The following is a 20,128-nucleotide window of genomic DNA, read 5'->3' as shown; positions in this document are numbered from 1 at the left end:
ATCTCTTTTCCTTTAGGGAACGGCAGTATGCCACCGAAAGGAAAAACCTTGATGTCCAGCGTGAAGAAGAAAAGGGGATGGGAAATAGGGTCTGGATACCAGGGAGGCAAGAAATGGAGAGGTTTGTAGCCAAACAATAGGGGCTCACTGGACACTCATCCTTCACACCTACCACGGCAAATTCCCAAGTCCTTTTTGCAGATCTCAATTAACTCCTGCAACAAACCCTCTCTCTTCCACTGCTTCTGCTCTTCATCTCCCCCCAAAAAGCATGGGCAACCGAGTGCCCATTGCATCCTTGAAAGTCTTTTATCGTCTCTGCTCTCCCCTGCCTAACCCCAGAAACCGATTCCACAAACATAAAGGAACTCTGTCTAGCTCAGCAAAAGCAATCAGGAGGGAGAAAGAAAGAGAGGAGTACCTTATTCTGGGAGCCTGAATCGCCTTCTCTCTCCATCGCAGCAGCGTCTATTCATCCTTTAATCCTTGGAAACAGAAGCACAATTCAAAGCATCTCCCCGCATGCGGTTCTTCCACACGTTCTTCCTTTGGCTTTTTTTAATACAAAAAAATTCCAAGCAACAGCAAGAAAAAAGCACACCCCAAGAATCTTCCCACCGTCTTCTTTCTTCAAGCCGTTACAGTAATCATATTAATAATCTTTTTCTCTCTCCAAAAAATCACAGCACACAACAGTTATTCTCCTGCTGTCTTCTTCCAAAGACCACAGCAGCTTCACCCGGGCTCATCGTGATGTGAAAGGGCAGCATTTAATAGAAAGGAAGAATGAATGAAAGAAAGAAAGAATGAATGAAAGAATGCAGGAGAGAGAGAGAGAAAGAAAGAAAGAAAGAGAGAGAAACGGGAAAGGGGGAAAGGGCAGTGGGAGGGAGTACAGAGAAAGAGGCTGAGGCTGACTTCACATCTGTGGCTGATGGGTCTGTGTCTATAGAAGCAGTGACAGCTCCCCCCGCCCCCCTCAGAGAGTAAGGGAGAGGAGGACCTCTGTGGCTGCTAATGGCCTGTACCAATTTATTCCACTTAAGCAGGGGGGGCAGTTCTCCCTGCAAGAGGGAAGGAAAGCCAAACCAAGCCAGCCTCCCCGATGTCCCCCGAGATGAATTGGTTTCTGCTTTGCCCGTTTGCAATCGCGGCTCCTGCACAGACTTGAATACGGGCAGAGACAGTGGGTGATGGTCTCCTAGCCCAGTGTGGCGGGAGACAAAAACGGGATACAGACAACATATGGGAAAGGGGCATGGTGGGAAATTCTCATGTTTGCAAGGGGGCAAGCATAGCTGTGCAGATGGGCATGGTTCAGAATAGAAAGCACAGTGTGGCAAGCATATTTCCTGACCGGAAGATCAGAAAACAAGACTTGCTCATTTGCCTGGTTCAAAGCTAGGTTCAGACATTCATTGTTTGAAAGCACGGCATGAAATACTGTGACCCAGCTAGGTTTCCCCCACTTCAGAATATGACCACCTCCGTACAACCCTTTTGTGTGCCTGAGCACCCATCTCCCTAACATAACAGGGATGGATTGGCATCATCTTCAAAAGCTTCCCCGAATCTCCTTTCTATGTTTTAGGTTGGGGTTCTGAGAGAGACCACTGAGAGAGACCACCATGGCCCACTCCAAGATCAGTCCCCCTCAGTTTGCAAAGGACTCTCTCCATTCTCCTCCAGTTTCTGCCTATCCCAAAAATCTCACCTCCTTCATGTGAGCCTGGAATCCAGAAGGTGGAGCTGAAGTGCAGCTTTATAAGGAGAGAGAATTATGGACCAGATACCTGGTGACTGGCTGCCCATATTCCAGGACCATGGACAGAGACTTGGAGAGCCCATAGAGCAGTCCAGTCTGCTGGGGCTTGAAGAGAGCTTTGGCAGTAGGTTGAACTACACCACTGTGGCGTATAGTCGGTTTGAGTTTGAGCTTTGCAGCTAGAAACACTGGGTTCAAATCTCACCACAGAAAAATCCTACCCGAGGTACCTCCTCCTCCATCCTCACTTCCCCATATGTAAGACTATTTGTTAATTATATGCAGGTCTGTTGCTGAAAGGGGCAGAGTCTTTCCTTACAGTACATGGCATGGGTGACCCAGATGTTTTCCTTCAAGTTATTCAAGCACTGCCCTGTTTGTGGAGGGTTTGACTCTAGATAAGGGCCATTGTCGTATAGTAGTTAGAGTGTTGGACTAGGAAGATGGGAGACCCAGGTTTGAATCTGCACTCAGCCATGAAACTCACTGCCCCTCAGCCTAACTTACCTGAGTGTAGGACTCAAGCCAATTAAAATTACAAGAAAGGAGATTTCAGCTAAATAGAAGGAAGAATTTTCTCACAGTAAGAGCTGTTTGACAGTGGAACAGTTTCCCATTCTGATATATTATGACTCTTGCTGATGCTGTTGTTATCAATGCATACAAGTAATTTGCAGACTAACATAAGTTTAAAAATAAAGACAAATCTCCACTCCAAGGAGTTTGCAGTCTAAATTTGGAGAGGAAGCTGACAAGGGAATACGGAGGAAGTGCATAACAGGGTCTGGTTATGTGCAAATGCAGTTACACAGACACAGGCTTGATTTCAAAACTAGTTTTCTCACGGATTATGTAGTAAGCCTGTGTCTTGGGACATTGCCCCTTTGAACCAGAGCAAGGCTGACCTGACTGACATGCTCCTTCTTTGTTGGGGGAGAAATCTGTAGGTGTTAGAGGGGATCTTTCTGTGTGAAAGGAATTGTTTCAAATGGGAAAGGAAGAGGTGGTGCCATACAGATAGGCACCAGTACTCTGTCCACCAGCAATTCTCAGCAACTGGTATTCAGAGGCATAAAACCAGACTAGGCTCTGGTTTAGATTATTGGTTCCTGGTCCAAGCTGGAGAGTTCCTTACTCCAGGTCTTCTCATTGAAATGCCTTGATCTCAGGGATGGGGAATCAGAAGCCTTCTAGATGTTGCAGGACTTCAGCTCTCATCTAGACCCTGTCAGCTACCAATAGTCAGAGATGATGGCAGTTGCAGTCAGAAGCATCTAGAAGGCCACAGTTTCCAGTCTTAGGGGAAGCTGTTAGAGAAACCTACCAAGGGCCACCTTTACCCATATGAACCAACCCAGACCCTGCAATCATCATCTGAGGCCCTTCTTTGTGTGTATCCTCTGCAAGAAATCTGAAAGGTGGCAACACAAGAATGGGCCTTTTCTGCAGTGGCTCCCTGCTTGTAGAATGCTCTCCCCAGGGAGGCTCACCTGGCAACTTCATTACTTATCTTTAGGGCCAGGCAAAAGCATTCCTCTTCTCCCAGGTCTTTGGCTAATTAAACAAGCCTTTTAAAACGGGGGGAGTATAGTGTTTTTGTTTTGTTTTGTTACTATGGTATGTATTTCTGTGTTTTTATATTGTAAACTACCCTGTGATCCTCAGATTAAGGATGGTATAGAAACAACGAAAACAACAGCAACAACCAAGGCCACTCAGATACGTCCCTGTGGGCAGTTTAGACAACTCAACACTAGAACATAGGACAAGTGTGCTGGATCAGGCCCAGGGCCCATCTGGTCCAGCATCCTGTTCTCAGATGCCAACCTGAGCACAACAGCAGCTGCCCCTTCTGCAATTTCCCAGCAGCTGGTATTCAAAAGCATTGCTGCCTCTGACCATGGCAGGAGAGCATAGCCATCAAGGCTAATAGCCATTGACTTTTAATATTTTCTGTGGGTGGTACAGTTAGAAGAATTAAAGTCTATATTTATCTTGCACCCACTATTGATATTTATAGACCACCCTCCATTCCACTGGGTCTTAGGATGGCTAACACACAGGATAAAACAATTGACCAGTGAATTTAGAACAGAATTAAAAGATCACATTTGTGCCTAGACCGGAAGGGTTATTCAGGGGTGCGAAGGCAGAGAGATGAGGGCAGAAAGGCCACATAGTTCTCTGAAGGTGTCTTTGGATCAGAAGGGAGTGGGGAACTTGTGTATGGATTTGAGGAGCGGGCAACACATGGTTAACTGTGGAAAGAGATGCTTGATGGATAGAGTCAGCAAGGCTGGAGGCAGCAGAGAACTCCCTCTAGTAGGTTCCCCTCTGAAAACACTCACGCTTCCACTTTGCTTAACTGAGTAGGAGGACACATCCTTTTCACAGTGAAGGTTCAATCTGCAGCACCTTCACTTAACAAGGATCAGAGAGCAGGTGATACCTGGAGCTGCTGCCAGTCAAGGCAGGCAGGACTGGGCTAGATGGATTCTGTATAAGGAAGGTCCTTGTGTTTGCTCATGTATCAAATAGTCCTTGGCTTTGGCTAAGCTCTTATTGCTCATTTCTCTTCTATTCCGGATGGGTCTGTGGCAGTTTCAGCCTCTGTTGGCCTTTTCTGGGAGGAAGCAAAGCCATCGAGCTACTCCCCAACCCCTCTGTCTCCCCAGCACACTCAGCTCACCATCTGGTACTCTCCAGAGCATCTCTGTTCACAACCCGTCTGGAGCTCATTGCAGATAGGAGCAAGCACCTTGTCTCTGCTTATGAGCAATAGCCTCATTAGCAGATGCTCAGCAGAGAGACAGTGTAGGGCAAATATTCAGGAGCTGGGTGGTAGAAATGATGGCATGGCAGCCTTGCCAGGGTGTGGACTCCTGGGCAATTACAAAGCTTCCACCTGCAGCCATCTTTCTGCAGAATGAAACAGAGAGGCTGATGTTGGCCACATTCTCTGTTTGCTCTTTGGTTTAGGGTGTGCAGTGGGAAGAGCTGACAGTTTGGAAGTGGGGAAGGGTCACAGCTCAGTGATATGCATGCAGAAGGCCCCATGCAAAGTATCTCCAAAGTAGGGCTTGGAATATCCCCTGCCCAAAACTGTGGAAAGCCCCTGCCGGTCATTGTAGATGTAACCGTGGTCTGTCTCAGTATAGGCAGCTTCTTAGGTTCCTATGCACAACATGCTGTGAAGTTTGAGGGCAGAAGGAGACTGGGACTGGGACATCCAGAAGTAAAGGATCTCCATTAGGCTGTGAAATAAATGACACCCTGACAGGTCCCTAAGCAAACTCCAGGCTTCAGGCAACTAGAAACACAGAAAATTGCCTTATATGGAGTCAGGCCCTTGGTCAATCGAGCTTGCTATTGTCTGCACTGGTTGACAGGGTCTCTCAGCAGAGGATCTCTCCCATCTCTACCTGGGGATGCCAAGGATTGAACTTGGGACCTTCTGTGTGTATTCTACCACTGACTTCTGTTCCTTTCCTTGAAGATACTTTTCTTTCCTCCTGACGCTCTTGTTTTCTCTGTGAAGGGAGCATTCCCCTCAGTCAGGGGGCTCCTTCTAGTGGATACTCCCATTCTGCAGCCTGATGCGGTGGTGCATTTGAAGGAAAAGCTGTACCACTAAGTTCTGCTGAGTGTCGAAACTGGCCCTTTGCTGCAGAGGAAAGCAGAGTGCGCCAAAAATGCTGTTTTTCTGTTTGTTTTTGAGATACGCTTTCCACTGAATTAAAATCCCACTGAGGACACTTCATAAATGCTTGTGATTTAACACCGGGCAGGAGGCACTGGGCTCTAAACAATCTCTGCCTTGGCCTTTAGCCAAGGTAATGATCAGAGAGAAGCTGTGGCCGAAGACGGAGAGCCCAGCGGTTATTGAATCACTCCTGCCAGCTCTTAGTGACTTGGTAAACCATTTGCTTGAAGATGTTCCCATGACTTAGCTGCAGTAGCAATGGATCATTAGTCCGAGGAGGGGCAGAGGTGGATGGGAATTTCTTTTCTTCCATCTGCAATAAGTACAGTAATTCTAGCTTATCCTCCTTTGTTCTGTAACCGTTTCCAAAGATTCTGGGACAACATTCCAGCTCGCAGGACTTAGGTGTGCCACTTAATTCTAGTTATTGATTTAGAAAACCCCAAACCACCTATTTATTTTCAAGGACAACAAACCCATCCAAAATGAGGAGCAAAGTTAAAATTAAACCCAATCACAACTGGCACTGGTTATGCTACAGGCACCATATAATACTTGTTCTGCTCTTGTAAGAAATTGGTCTTTTAGTCACACAGTCACAGAGTCATAGAATTGTAGAGTTAGAAGGGGCCAGGATGGTCACCTGGTCCAACCCCCTGCAAGGCAGGAAAAATGGGGCTCGAACCCATGAACCTGAGATTAAGTGTTTTATGTCCTACTGACTGAGCTATCAGTGTGGCAGCACCCACACTTTGGAACTCCCTGTCTATTGACATCAGGCAACTGCCTGCACTGTATTCTTTTCATCACCTACTGAAAGCCTATTCATTTAGGCAAGTCCATCAAGAAATGTAGAATGTTGATGTGTTTTAATCAGATTTTTTAGCTTATCATTGATTTTAATTATTTTTTTGAATGTTTTTAATCAATGATTTTGTTGCTCTTGTGCTCAAGTCCTGCTTGCCAGTTTCCCATAGGCTTCTGGTTGGCCACTGTGGCAACAGGATGCTGGACTAGATGGGCCATTGGCCTGATCCAGCAGGGCTCTTACATTCTTTAGTTGACTTTTGCAAGTCCTTGCACAATTAGGCTTGGTCTATGCTTTGGAACGGGGAAATGAAAAATGAGCAGCCTGGCCCAAATGCAATAGCCAGTTGGTCTTTGGAGAATGTTGAGAAATTGCTGAAACTGCCTATTTGATTTGCATAGTTGGAAATCGACAAAACATTCACAGGAAGAAGAAAAATCACCTGGCAAACAGAACAGTGGTGAAACAGTTCTGTCCTGTCCAGACTTTGAAGGGTATTGTTGCACAAGAAGAAAATCTATACAAGCTTGTGGGTAACCATAACATTTCCATGCTGCCAAAGTTCTGGAGCATTTTGTATTGAATGCACTATTTGTAAATACTTTTTATGGCTCTCTCAAGCTATGCTAATGAGATGGAAATTAGGGATTTAGAATCTCCTGGAAGATCATGCAGGTTCTTAAAAGCCTCACACAGCATGCACACAAAACGCACCTGAGACCGAGTATTCCACCTCCCGCCCCCAGTTTATAACACAATGGGTTGTATGTACGGTAATTAAGTCCTACACAGAGTAGATCCATTGGAATTACTGTCTAGGTTAGTCATAGCCATTAACTTCAGCGAGTCTACTCTGAGCAAAGCAAGCATTGGATATAACCCATTAAAGGTGTAGCTGTTGCATGGGGACCAGATCTCATCCCATCCCTGTTCCAGGGATGTTACATTACATTCTCCCCTGAATCATGTTGCTATGCAGTCTCAGGAAATGCAATTATTTCCCCAGCTAGAGGTGACACTAAGATTTGAAGAGTTGTCTCTGGAATGTGTCATGGGCATCTATTGAATAGTGTCTGCATTGAAATAAAAAAAAAACCCCTCTCCCTCTGCTTCTGCCATGCGGTGGTCCTAATTTTCAGTTCAGATGCCTTCACAGTAGACAGCATGCTAACCTTCTAACGTGCAGAATCCAGGGCTCCCCCCCCCCCCAGCCAGAACTCACTGGAACTCAGTTCCAGCACTTCTCAGGTGGGCACTTTTGCCATTATAAGAGAGCAAGGGAGGTGTTCATGCTGGATTCTGGCACTTCTTTTTCTAAAAAAATAGCACTGGACGAAGCACTCAACATCTGTACCAGGTGTGGGGAATCAGTGGCTCTCCTGATGTTGTTGGACTCCCAACTTCCATCAGCACCAGCCAGAATGGCCAAAGGACGAGGATTGTGGGAGCTGTCATCCTGCAACACTGAGGGGACGGCACAGATTCCCCATCTGATCTAGACTCCCATTCCCTGTTACTGCAATCGCCTCCTTGACAGTCCTCTAGCCACCAAAGCTCCCACACCTATCCATACCTGTTATACACACTTGTCTATGTCTCCTGTATGAGTGAATTCCCCACCTCCCACAAGTTGCGCCATCTCCTGGGCATATTCTTTTCCCTTCAACCCTGAGTCCATTGTCCCACTTTCACTACTCTGCCTCCTCTTACCCTGGCTTTTTATCCTCATTGATCCACAGCCATCTTTCTGTAGCTTCGCTTCCTACACAGTGCACCAATCCTTCTTGCCCTCATTCCATTTCCTGCCAAAAACATACAGCTTCTCTTATTCCTGAGTTAACTTTTTCTTCTTTCCAAACTGACCTTTCACTTCCTTCATGGATGCTGTACTGTTTTTCAACAGGCTGTTGCTTCTGACTAATCCATTATAAATGGTCAAAATTCTGTGACATCACAGAAGCTCAGTCTGGAAACCAGCATTATTTTTAGGTGGCAGAAAAACCTGTTAACATGGAACTGGTGCAAGTACGTAGCTACATGACCCTGCAGATGGCAAATTATCTTACTATGCATGAAGATACTGGAACTGTGTTATTTAGGCAGTTGATGCTAATGTTACCAGCCTTCTCCATAGGCCTGAAAAAATCTCCAGCAGTTAATAACACAAAAATTAATATGCAAAAAACAGAGATTAAATCCTCTGATGTGCACATTTATGCTTTTATCACATAGTTAATCAGGGGAGGGAGTGTTCAAGTTAGAGATAGCTCCGTGTGCTGATTCTATAACCCAAATCCCAAAAGAGCCCTAAAAAAGCATAATCTGCAACGCAAAGAGTGAGGGGGATGGAGGGAGGGAGAGAGAGAGAATTAAAAAATTACCAAGCATATGGGAGGGTCTATAGATTTTCCAAATCACCTGTGCTCTAATTTAATATGAATAACAATTAGTTTACTCTTATCAGTTAATTGTGCCCCTTGTGGTTTCAGCAACGCAGCATACCCACACCAAATGCCTTTTGTCTGTGCAAACTTTAATTACACCCAGCCCAGATTTGCCCTTTTTTTGCTTTGACAACAAAGTTGTTGGGAAACAAAGGAAGAAGCATCTTCCTTTTGCAGCGGGAATGGATTTCGTTCATGAAGGCGGCCCAGTTCTGGTGCCATGGCAGCACTGCTGAATCTTGCAACACCATACTTTTAAAGGACATATAAAGCACATCAAATGCACATTTAAAGCACACAGTGCCCCCCCCCCCAAGAATCCCGGGAACTGTAGTTTTGTTAGAAGTGCAAAGAATTGTATCTCGGTGATGGGAGGAACTACAGTTCCCAGAATTCTTTGGAGCATATCATGGAGGATGTTGTGAATCTGCCTACCTGGACGGAACTCATGAAGCCCAGCGGTCTGTGGATCACCATTTGAGAACCTCTGGATTGGTAGGAATGGGATTCATGACACTGTGTCTCTGTTTCTAGTATAAAACTTAATTATGCTTGGGAAAGTGGACAGTAAGTGGATACGGCTAGATTCATACAAGCACTGAAAGACTTAAGGATCCTATCAGTTGCTTGGTTTCATTAGAATGCACCTTGTATCATCAGCCTGGCCACTCCATTGTGCAATGATTGCCACTACCTTTGACAGCCACCAGCTAAATCCTCCGTTTGCCCCCTTTACAACCTGTGCAGGCAAGGGAAACTCTCGTGACTTGGGGCTCACCCAGCTGGAAGGATTTCCATGTCAGGTCTTAGCCAAAGCACGGCTCTCATGCTTGATATTGCAACAACACGGAGGGTGGGCAATGGAGGCTTTCACTTTCCTCCTTTTTTGGCAGCCTGGGAAGGGCTTTGGCACGCCTGGGACTTCCAGCTGCAAAGTGTATTTTAAAAGCCGAGCCAGAGGAGAGTCTGCTGAGCAACAGATAAAAGACTTTGGTGTTAAAAACGTTTCCGGATTGCAGGATTTGATCCAGAAACGGAAGCGTCATGGCAGTGGGATTAGAAGCAATATTTCACAGGGGAACAGGCCCGGTCAGATGGAAGCTTCCAGAAGCTTGGATTCTGCAGCGGTAGATGGGCTCAGGAAGTGACATATGGCATCACACAATACCCCCGTTCTGCAGCATTTTTTAAAATTTATTTTTTTGCGGGGAACAGACTGCCAATATTAGGCAAACTCTATCAAAATTGCTATTTATACAGAGCTTTTCAAACAAATCTCTCAGTAGGGAGGCCATGTGCTCTGCTTTCACAGAGGACAATCTTCTGTTTGAAGCAGTCTTCTAGTTGGAGGGCTCTCTGGTCCAAGACTGATTTAAACATAAAGAACCCTAAGTAGGAAGGTTAAAAGAGGCCTTGAAGTTGTCCACCAACAATGTGCACCTTTAGTAAAGGTAGGTAAAGGGACCCCTGACCATTAGGTCCTTTTGTGGCCGACTCTAGCAGTTTGAAAGCACGTCAAAGTGCTCATCCTGCTCTATAGGCCGAGGGAGCCAGCGTTTGTCTGCAGACATGTGGCCAGCATGACTAAGCCACTTCTGGCGAACCAGAGCAGCGCACGGAAATGCCGTTTACCTTCCCGCTGGAGCAGTACCTATTTATCTACTTGCACTTTGACGTGCTTTTGAACTGCTAGGTTGGCAGCAGCAGGAACCGAGCAATGGGAGCTCACCCCGTCACAGGGATTCGAACCGCGACCTTCTGATCGGCAAGTCCTAGGCTCTGTGGTTTAACCCACAGCGACACGACTTTAGCACATTTTCCTCCCATTCATCATCTTTCCAGGAGCTCAGGACAGTTTACACAGTTCTCTTTTTGAAGCCCACATAACCCAGGAAGGCAGACCCTTGCAATGTGAACTGGCCCACAGTTATGTGTGGGTTTGTACCTGCACATCCATACTCAATACATGGCGACTATGCCACACCTTGGCTCTATAAGCCATTGTGGAGTCAATCCCTTGTTCCTGATGGAGTGACTGTTTCCATCTGGAGAATTTGTGAGAATAAAGCATCGTCCTCACAGATTGGATCATCAGCATTTTCATTATGAGCTTTAAGCATTCCCCAAAGGCAATCATCGCCGTGAGTCACCTTCGCCATTAAGCACACAACACACCTTCTCGGGGACCCTTTGCCTTTGAGGGACAAAGCTTTCAATCATTACCACACCCTGCGCCTGAGAACCTTCACCCCCTCGCATTGAACCACTTTACTGCTCTCTGTTATAATTGCTTTTTGGTCCCTCCTCCTGGTGGTTATTACCTATGCATTATTATGGAACCACAGGCACTTTAAAAAAGAGAAAGAAGAAATCAATCATTCTGCACTGCTCTCAGCAAGCCTCCGTCTTTTGTCCTCAGGCAGGCACTGCAGGCCGAAGCCTTGACTCAAGTACTCCTGCACATTGACAAAAATGGAAGCCCATACACCAGAGAATGGCAGGGGGTGGTTTGGGGATGGCGTTAAAGGGAGAGCTGTTGCTCCTGGTTTCTTCTTCTCATTACTGGTTGTTTTTGGTGGCAGCGGCGACGCAAAGGTTTATAATAAAGCAACAAGGCGTCATGATGTGCGTGCATGCACACACACACGCTTTGGAAAGGAGAACAAAATATTGAGCGAAGAGTTCAAGCGGCGATCCTCGAGGGACAGTTCAGCTGGTAGCGTCAGTTATTAACTACAGGTGAAATTAGATTGTCCTAGTACACAGTTGGGGGGAAAAAGGAGAGGAAAAAGATTGCATCCAAGTTCTTATTGCTATCCCAATAGACATATGGATAATAGCGCTTATTCTTATGAGGTGTGTATATATTTCTAAATTGAATGTCATAAGAGTCAGGCAAGGGAACGACTATTCTTTAGGAACCTAGCAATTTAGGATGGATGTTAAAAATCAAAGCCAGGGCCAGGAATTAGAAGATGCAGTGCTATGGTTTATAAGGAGAAAGATGCAAAAGCTATGGTGAGAAGGGTATGGAGACTGGATGCTGGAATGAACTGGGCCTTGTTTATTTAAAGCATTATTATCTTCAGCCCTCCACAAAGGCTACTAGAGCGGCTAACAAATTTCAGTGATAAGATGGTTGCTACCCTCAGGCCTACAATTTAAAAGACATGTATAAAAGGAAAAGGAATTGGGCTGGAGAAGTAGCAAACACTAGCATTGCTCCTTAGTTACAGAATTCTTGCAATGACCGGTTGGAATCGAATGACTGACTGGTATCTGATGGAAGCTGGTTGGGCATGGAGTCAACAGCAAATTTCTTTTAGATTTTTGTAAGCAATTTTTGCCTAATATCCATTTCCTCCCGAAAGCAAACATCATCAAGCATACTATCTATGCTTCCCCCCCACAAAAAAACCTTACCTAATTCACCCTTTCTGAAACAATATGCAAACTGAAACACAGCCATCCTCCTAAATTCGCACTTCTCCAAATTTGGGAATGCAGTTTTCCAGGCAAGTACAAAAATTCATATACTCGGGTTGAAATGTGCATTAAAATGCAAAAAAGAAAAAAAAGAAAAGAAAAAAGTGCATTATTTTCAGAAAATTGTTTTGCAAAGAATGAATATATTAGGCAAAATTGCATACACATTTGTGTACATTAGGAGAAATACAAATGAATTTTCATTGGGACTTAGAAAAAAATTTGCAAACTGTTGTGGAAATGTGGAGAACTTTAAGATTGGACAAATGAGAAACAGAGAGAAAAAGAAATGCATAGATTCACCAATCTCTTCCACAAACCCTTAAAAAAAAGCAACCCTTGTAACCAGGGATGATGGGTCCAGACCTTGAGTAACACAGTTGGGAGGCCTAGAGTGTGAAATTATTATCCCCTAGTCAATAACCACTAGCAATTAGAAAGTATTAAGGAAATCATAGTTTCTAAACATGGGGGAAAGATCAAATGAAAGAAATAGACTCTAGCATAAATTCTATCAGACTCCCTGGCATTTCTGGGCCAGGAGGCGCATTAGTTGCAGGAAAATAGTTTTAAAAAATCCTAGGCCATCATTAACAGAGAAAATGGTTTCAGTTGTCACACTTTGTCCTTCAGAAAGTAAAAGAGATGAAAGGGGACGAAGTGGGATGAGTCTTCTTGTTCCACACGTTATTACGATCTCTTCTCCTTGGGGGAGAACAAACTAAATGTGCAAACCTCACCCCTTATTATAGTAAAACCAGTTACCTGGAAAAGGGAGAGAACATCTGATGGGAGATCACATTATCTTGGAGAGAAGAGTTTTGGACCGTCACCTCCCTGATCACAGGAAGACAGGTGTTTTCTGCGCAGTCAAGGCAGGACGGCAAGCATCCTCAGTCATTTTGAAAGTGCTTAACACTAGACTAAAGAGAAGGGTTTGGGAGTAAGCTGGCCACTTATGCATCTCAAAAACCCCTCAAAAAACCTACTTTGAATAAAATGTGCATATGATAATTTATACTGATATGTATAAATGCAAATTTCAAAAAGGATTACTATGTTTAATAGAAATGCACATATATAGAATAGATACACAGCAATGTGGTGTAGTGGTTAGATTGATGGATCAGGACCTGGAGGAACCAGGGTTCAAATCCCCACTCAGCCATGAAACTCATTGGGTGGCTTTGGGCCAGTCACAGTCTAACCTACCTTACAGGGGTGTTGTGAGGATAAAATGGGGAGGATGAGAGCTGTGTTTTCCACCTTGAGCTCCTTGGAAGAAAAGTGGTATATAAATGTGCTAAATAATAAAGAATAAGTAACCTGTGGTGAATGAAGGAGACTGTGCTTGGGAGGTCTATGCATGGCTGCTCAACTCACAGTCCAGCTGCTAAGAGTTGATGAAAAACTTCCATTCCCCATTCTTACGATTTGTGATATTTCAGCCCAGCTTGGACTAGATCACCATTCAAAAAGAGGACAGCTTCAAATACAGGAGTGACAGCAATTCAAGGACAGAATTGTCCTTTGTAAAGTAGGGCACAGTCACCCTATTTTGCGGTTAGTTTTAAAAATAAAATTGGTTGGCTTATAGTTTATATATATATTTAGCAGATTAAAAATAGCTTAGAAACTGCAGCTACCCCACCACCCATCATCTATCTGTAAATCTGTCCCTGGAAAATAGGGACACCTGGAGGGTCTGGTTATTGTTGGACTATAATTCCCATCATTCTTTTTCATTGGGTATGCTGGGAGTTGTAGTTTAACAACAGTCAGAGGGCCAAAAGCTCCCCATCCCTCCTATAAAGGAATTGTCCATCTTATGGGAAGGGCCGTAGCTCAGTGGCAGGGCGTCTCCTTCAATCCTCAGCATCTCTAAAAAGGTAAAGGTAAAAGACCCCTGGACAGTTAAGTCCAGTCAAAGGTGACTATGGGGTTGCGACGCTCATCTCGCTTTCAGGCCGAGGGAGACAGTGTTTGTTCACAGACAGCTTTCCGGGTCATGTGGCCAGCATGACTAAACTGCTTCTGGTGCAATGGAAACAGCGTGATGGAAACCAGAGCGCATTGATACGCTGTTTACCTTCCCACCGCAGCAGTGCCTATTTATCTACTTGCACTGGCGTGCTTTCGAACTGCTAGGTTGGCAGAAGCTGGGACAGAGCAACGGGAGCTCACCCCATTGTGGGGATTCAAACCGCCAACCTTCTGATCGGCAAGCCCAAGAGACTCAGTGGTTTAGACCACAGCACCACTCGCGTTCCATCAGCATCTCTAGGTATTGCTGGGAATGTGCCTTGCCTGAAACCCTGGAGAGCTGTTGCCAGTTGGAGAGGAGACAGTACTGAGCTAGATGGAGCAGGGTTTTGACTCAGTCGAAAGCAAGCACAAAGCTTCTTAAGTGAGGGGAATACTAATCAGCCCTTTCAGAGAATCGACATGGAGAACAATCAATTTTTCACACTATTGTGGGGGTGATTATCTTCAAACTGGAGTGCAATGGGAGTTGCCAGCAATGTGTGTGTGTGGAGTGAGTTCTGCTGCCCTCCCCACCTTACAATCATTCAGCACTCGTTTTGTGTGCGTTCATAATCCATATCCTAGGATCCCGTATCCCAGGACATCATAGGCCACCCATATCACAGCATTTTGAGTGTCCAAAAGACTGCCGCAGTGCAATCTCCTGACTGAGATATGGGCACCATTCTTCTCCCTCTTTTACCATTCGGTGTGTGTGTGTGTTTGTGTGTGTGTGTGTGTGTGTGTGTGTGAAGCAGAGCAGAGAGGCCAAGTCATTCTCTGCTGGTCTAATCACAGTGTCAGGGACAAACAAATAACCATCGTTCAGCTCCTGAGCTGATCCAGAATTACATTCTTGTTTGATAGCCTGGCCTCCATCTGTTCCTCACCACCACCACCCCTGTGCTGCTATCGATAAAGTGATAGATGCTTTTAAGCGAGCCGAAAGTAAATAAGGCGAGAGAGATTTACCAACATCTGAAAAGCCCCACGGAGGTGTCCCAATGCACTGATTTAATTCTGTTCGCCCCCACCCTCCCTGGTTGACTGCAGACGCTGCAACACAGGCACATTAACCCAAAGGAGAAACCCTAGATAAATGGGCCTTTCTCTTGCCCACCACCCACAGCAGTAATGCTTGGGGAGTTTTTATGTCTGCTTCTCCAGCACTGTAGGCTTAGACACCTACAATGGCAGATGGATTTAGTGGTCTGATCCGATCATATAACCACTTCTGTTTTGCTCCTTTTAGCTCCTCTCGCCATCGATTTTTCTTTTAAATTAACAAAAGGAGATGCCCAGTGGATACATTTTAGTCCAATAACAGCACACAGCGAGCCTCAAATAAGTATCCATTTGGGCAATCCGACTGTTGTATCGCCCACTTCATTTGTTACGGGCTAAAAAGCAACATTATTATTCAGGGTCAAGCAGCGTCTTCCATCCCTGTTGAAATCCTTGGCGACAATTCTGCTTGAGTCGGACCACATGGGGCATTCTCATGCCACTCAATCGTCACCTAGCACAAAACTAGGGGTTACACAGCAGTAACTGCTGATAGGGGTTTGTTGCATGAGGTATCACACAAAATTCCTTATCAAAGAAGGGCAGAACTGTCTTGCTGGAGAGTATAGGTTGCTCACTGCGACAAGACAGTTTGAGTGTATTAAACAGATCCTGGCCCAACAGCATTGGCTGCCAATTAGCTTCTGGGCCCAATGCAAAGTACTGGTTTTAACCTATAAAGCTTTAAATGGCTCAGGACCACAATACCTGAAGGACTGCCTCTCCCCATATAAGCTGTCCCAGACTCGGCATTCCTCATCTGAGGCCCTTCTTTGTGTGTCTCCTCCATATGAGGCCCGGATGGTGGCAACACAAGAACGGGCCTTCTCTGTTGTGGCTCCCTGTCTGTGGAATGCTCTCCCCGGGGAGATTCGCTGGGTGCCTTCACTATATATTTTTAGGCACCAGGTGAAAACGTTCCTCTTCAATCAAGCTTTCTTGGGCTGATTAACATTCTACACAGGCTTTTAATTATGCCTGTGGGAAGGGGGGTTATTGTTTTGCTGTTTTGTCTTCAATTATTTGCTTGTTTTTATCCTGTATTTTATTCTGTGAACCAGAATTCTGAGATCTTATGATGAAAGGTGGTATAGAAAGAAAGAAAGAAAGAAAGAAAGAAAATTCACACCGAGTGCAGCACATCTGTTTTTAACAGATGAAAGGCCCTATCTCCACTGTTCACTTAAAGCAGTACCATACCACTTTAAAAAAGCCAGGGCTCCCCCACAAAGGATCATGGGAAGTGTACAGTGGTACCCCGGGTTAAGTACTTAATTCATTCCAGAGGTCCGTTCTTAACCTGAAGCACCACTTTAGCTAATGGGGCCTCCCGCTGTTGCCGCGCCACTGCTGCACGATTTCTGTTCTCATCCTGAAGCAAAGTTCTTAACCTGAAGCACTATTTCTGGGTTAGTGAAGTCTGTAACCTGAATTGTATGTAACCTGAAGCGTATGTAACCTGAGGTACCACTGTAGTTTGTTAAGGGTGTTGAAAGTTGTCAGAAGACCCCAATTTCCCATACAGAGCTATAATTATTAAACTGGTTTAATAATCTCTCTTTCCAGAGAATTCTGGGAACTTTAACCCTATGAGTTATAGTGGTGCAGCTTAGGATGAGCTCCAGCTCAGCTGAAACACTGAAATTCCACCTGTTCCATATTTGCTCACTCAATGGGGAACCCTGAGTCTGGATTGTGTGGTAGGTGCTTACAGCTTGAGATTCCCAATTTTGGACCCTTTGGACATAAGCACATTTGGGCATTTTACTGTAATTAGTCTGATGGTATTATATAATACTGCTAATCGTATCATATCAGTCATAAATAACAATGAGAAAGCTTTCACTGTGGATTAGAATTCTCTTCATACCCACCCAATAATCTACAGGACTGACACAAACACAAACTTTGAGAATGGCTTTATGTACTGAGCCCTTGGGGGGCACAGGACAGACTTAAATAAACAATCCTCCCTGTGCCCAATTTGGTGGAAAAAAGAAGCTTACAGAAAGCTTTCCTCATATCTAGCACAAGCAAGTAGCTTGCAATGGAAAGTTATTTGCGCTGTCCTCCTTGTCCTCTTGGAACCTCAAAGAGGTGCCTTGATTGAGGTTTTGCAATATGCAAATTTCCTGAAATTCATTTAATTGCTTAATCTCTTAAAAGCCAGACGTTTACTTCACTAAAAGCCCCCACAAAAACACTTTTGATCAGTTGTTGACAACCCTATTTGAAACATATCTGAAGAGGATTCATTGTCAGAGCCAGATGGTTCTTGTCTAAGATTTCCCTAAAGCAGAGAAAGTTATTTCTCTCTAATTTTAATCATTGCACTTGTACCTACAAAGCACTTGACAGCCCTTATCTTGTTCAGCAACAAAAAAAGACCAGCATGCATGCCATTTATTATTCCCATTTCACAGATGCTGGCAGACTGAGGCTAGGAAAGAATGATTTGCCCAAAGCTATCTGGTGAATGCGGCTGGTCCAAGTCATTTTGTTACTTATGGACAAAAATCCAAGGCATCTCCCTCTACTAATTAAAATGGGCTCAATCCATAGGACGCTCTCCTGGGCAAGACCCATTGAAATGATTGTGCATGATAGAGTCTCCACACAGCTTCCATTCATTTTAGCAGAGCTTGTGCTGCAAAATGTCCCTAAGTTTGTACCCAAACTTCAGACCTATCTGTGTCCTACTCCACTGCCTTTACAAACAAACTTTGGGCCAGTCACTGCCTCCCACTCTAACTGTGGGGGTTAAATGTATATGCCACCTTGAGCTCCTTGGGGAAAAGGTTGAATATAGAATGAATGAATGAATGAATGAATGAATGAACAGCCCCGCAGCTCAAGGAACCAGTGAAAAGTTCTCCTCTCCCTCAAGAAATTCAGAGAATGTCTTTCCGCAATTTCTCTGCCCACAAATAGAAGTGGGGGATTTTGAGAGGCTTTTTTCCCCTTCTTTTTTTTTTTTTTGCACAACTCTATTCTAAAGACAGACGTGGACAACACAGTTATATTGATTTCCTACCATTCTCCCCTTTAGCATTAAACATTTTTATTGAACTTTTCAAGTTGTGAAACAGAGGAGACAAGAGTAAATGTCCCAAATGAAAAAAGAAAAAACATAGAACTCCCAAACATTTTACATTGCACGTCAGGTATACACTGTCTCCAAAATTGAGGAAGGCTTGACACACAGGTTTGTGTGTGTGTATGTGTGATATATATATACACACACACAGACGTACATACACCAAAGCAACAGTGAGAGGTTAAGGCTATAGATGTTTTGGTAACAGGCAATCCAGAACAATTTTTGGGAAATTGATGGTACTGTTGTCCCACTTTGCCAAAGTGCAAATGTTATAAGAAGGACTCCATGCACTCAGTGCTCATGCCATGTTTTGCATCTTGGGCAAGGCTAACTACTTGCAGCACCCTGAAAAAAGAGGCTAACTTCAATTTTCAAAAACAGATGTCTTGAAGAAATGATAAAATTTGTCAAAATACATAATAAAAGTAAATCATTATCAGAAACTTATAAGATACAACAAAAACTATTATGTATAAAACAGTGCCCCTCAAAGGTCTGCACCTAGTTGGCTCAACGATAGCACCACCCCTCATGCACCCATACAAGTGTCTCTGGATTTTAAGCTGTGGGGGTTTTTTTTTGCACTATGAATCTAAATCAGCCCCATGCAATTTTAAGCGGTGATGTCTTTCCTCAAAGAATCCTGTATTCTGTCAGGAGACTCCTATTCCCCTCACAGAGCTACAGTTCCCAGAGGGGTTTAACCATCTATGCCTCTCCCCAGGGAATTCTGGGAACTGTAGCTCCATGAGGGGAATCGGGGCCTCCTAACAACTCTCAGGGCCCTTAACAAACTATATCTCCCAGAATTCTTTGCAGGAAGCCCTGCATAAAGTGCTATGATTCTGCTTTACATGATACAGATGGGGCCTGTGATGGCTTCTCCCAATGAATCCTGAGAATTGTAGCTAGTGGCGAGGGCGCCAATAATTTACTTCCTAAATTCTCAGGAAAACAACTGTTGCAGCAGGAAGGTGCCGAATTCTGTGTGGCATTCCAGGCTTCCCAGTCCATCACTATGCAACATCCAGAGGCACTGAAGACACACAGTCTTGCCTGTTTGCTAACCCTTCTCTCACCCCAAGTGGCGGCCTCCATTAGGAGGAGTGACGACAGATCCCCTCAGGCGCCGATCAATGGCAGAACTGTTGCCTGTCAGAATTAATCTTGGAGGCCCCTGTCACTTCCAGTCTCAAGTCCTTATGCCCAGCTTGGAACAATCAGCCCCTCTTAACTCTATTTTTCAAGGAGTTGCTTAGCCTTGGGCGGTACTGATGACTTTCATATTCTTAATGGCATCCCTACCATTTTATACTTAAAACCAGTGGGGAATCGGCGGGAAGTGGCCCTGTTTGTTGAAATGACTATGAGATAAAGCAGCAGAAGGAGAGGAACCCAAGGGAGGCTTGATGGTGGGAGCTGGCGTCTCTCCTTGCATCAGAGAAATTGGCAGATCTGTCTGCCTCATATTTCTATCCTTTTTCATTCTTAAGTTCAGTTCTTCGCAATTCTCACAAAAGTTCATGGATATTCCTCCTAATATACAACATACCCGCCAACATTTCTCCAATGAAAATAGGGTTGTTGTTGTTGTAATAATACCTTGCCCATCTGACTGGGTTGCCCCAGCCACTCTGGGTGGCTTCCAACATATATAAAAACATAATGAAACATTGAACATTTAAAAACTTCAGTATATAGGGCTGCCTTCTGATGTCTACTAAAGGTTGCA

General features: G+C 44.7%; 1 protein-coding gene across 3 annotated transcripts in view; it reads right to left on the bottom strand.

Annotated features, from left to right (window-relative positions):
* The window catches only part of B3GAT1 (beta-1,3-glucuronyltransferase 1), a 61,786-nt gene extending 60,626 nt beyond the window's left edge, over positions 1-1,160 (bottom strand). For 2 of the 3 annotated variants that reach the window (XM_028708804.2, XM_028708806.2), the window contains exon 1: positions 422-1,159. The gene's annotated coding sequence lies outside the window, so the exon portion shown is untranslated. Of the gene's footprint in view, positions 1-421 lie in introns of all 3 variants that reach the window. The other variant, XM_028708805.2, reaches the window with a different exon arrangement.
* Between the last annotated feature and the right edge of the window lie 18,968 nt (positions 1,161-20,128).

The sequence above is a fragment of the Podarcis muralis genome, chromosome 15 (genome assembly GCF_964188315.1).
Source record: "Podarcis muralis chromosome 15, rPodMur119.hap1.1, whole genome shotgun sequence".
Lineage (NCBI taxonomy): Eukaryota > Metazoa > Chordata > Lepidosauria > Squamata > Lacertidae > Podarcis > Podarcis muralis.
The sequence above is the reverse complement of the archived record's forward strand: the minus strand, read 5'-3'. Positions and strand labels throughout refer to the sequence as shown.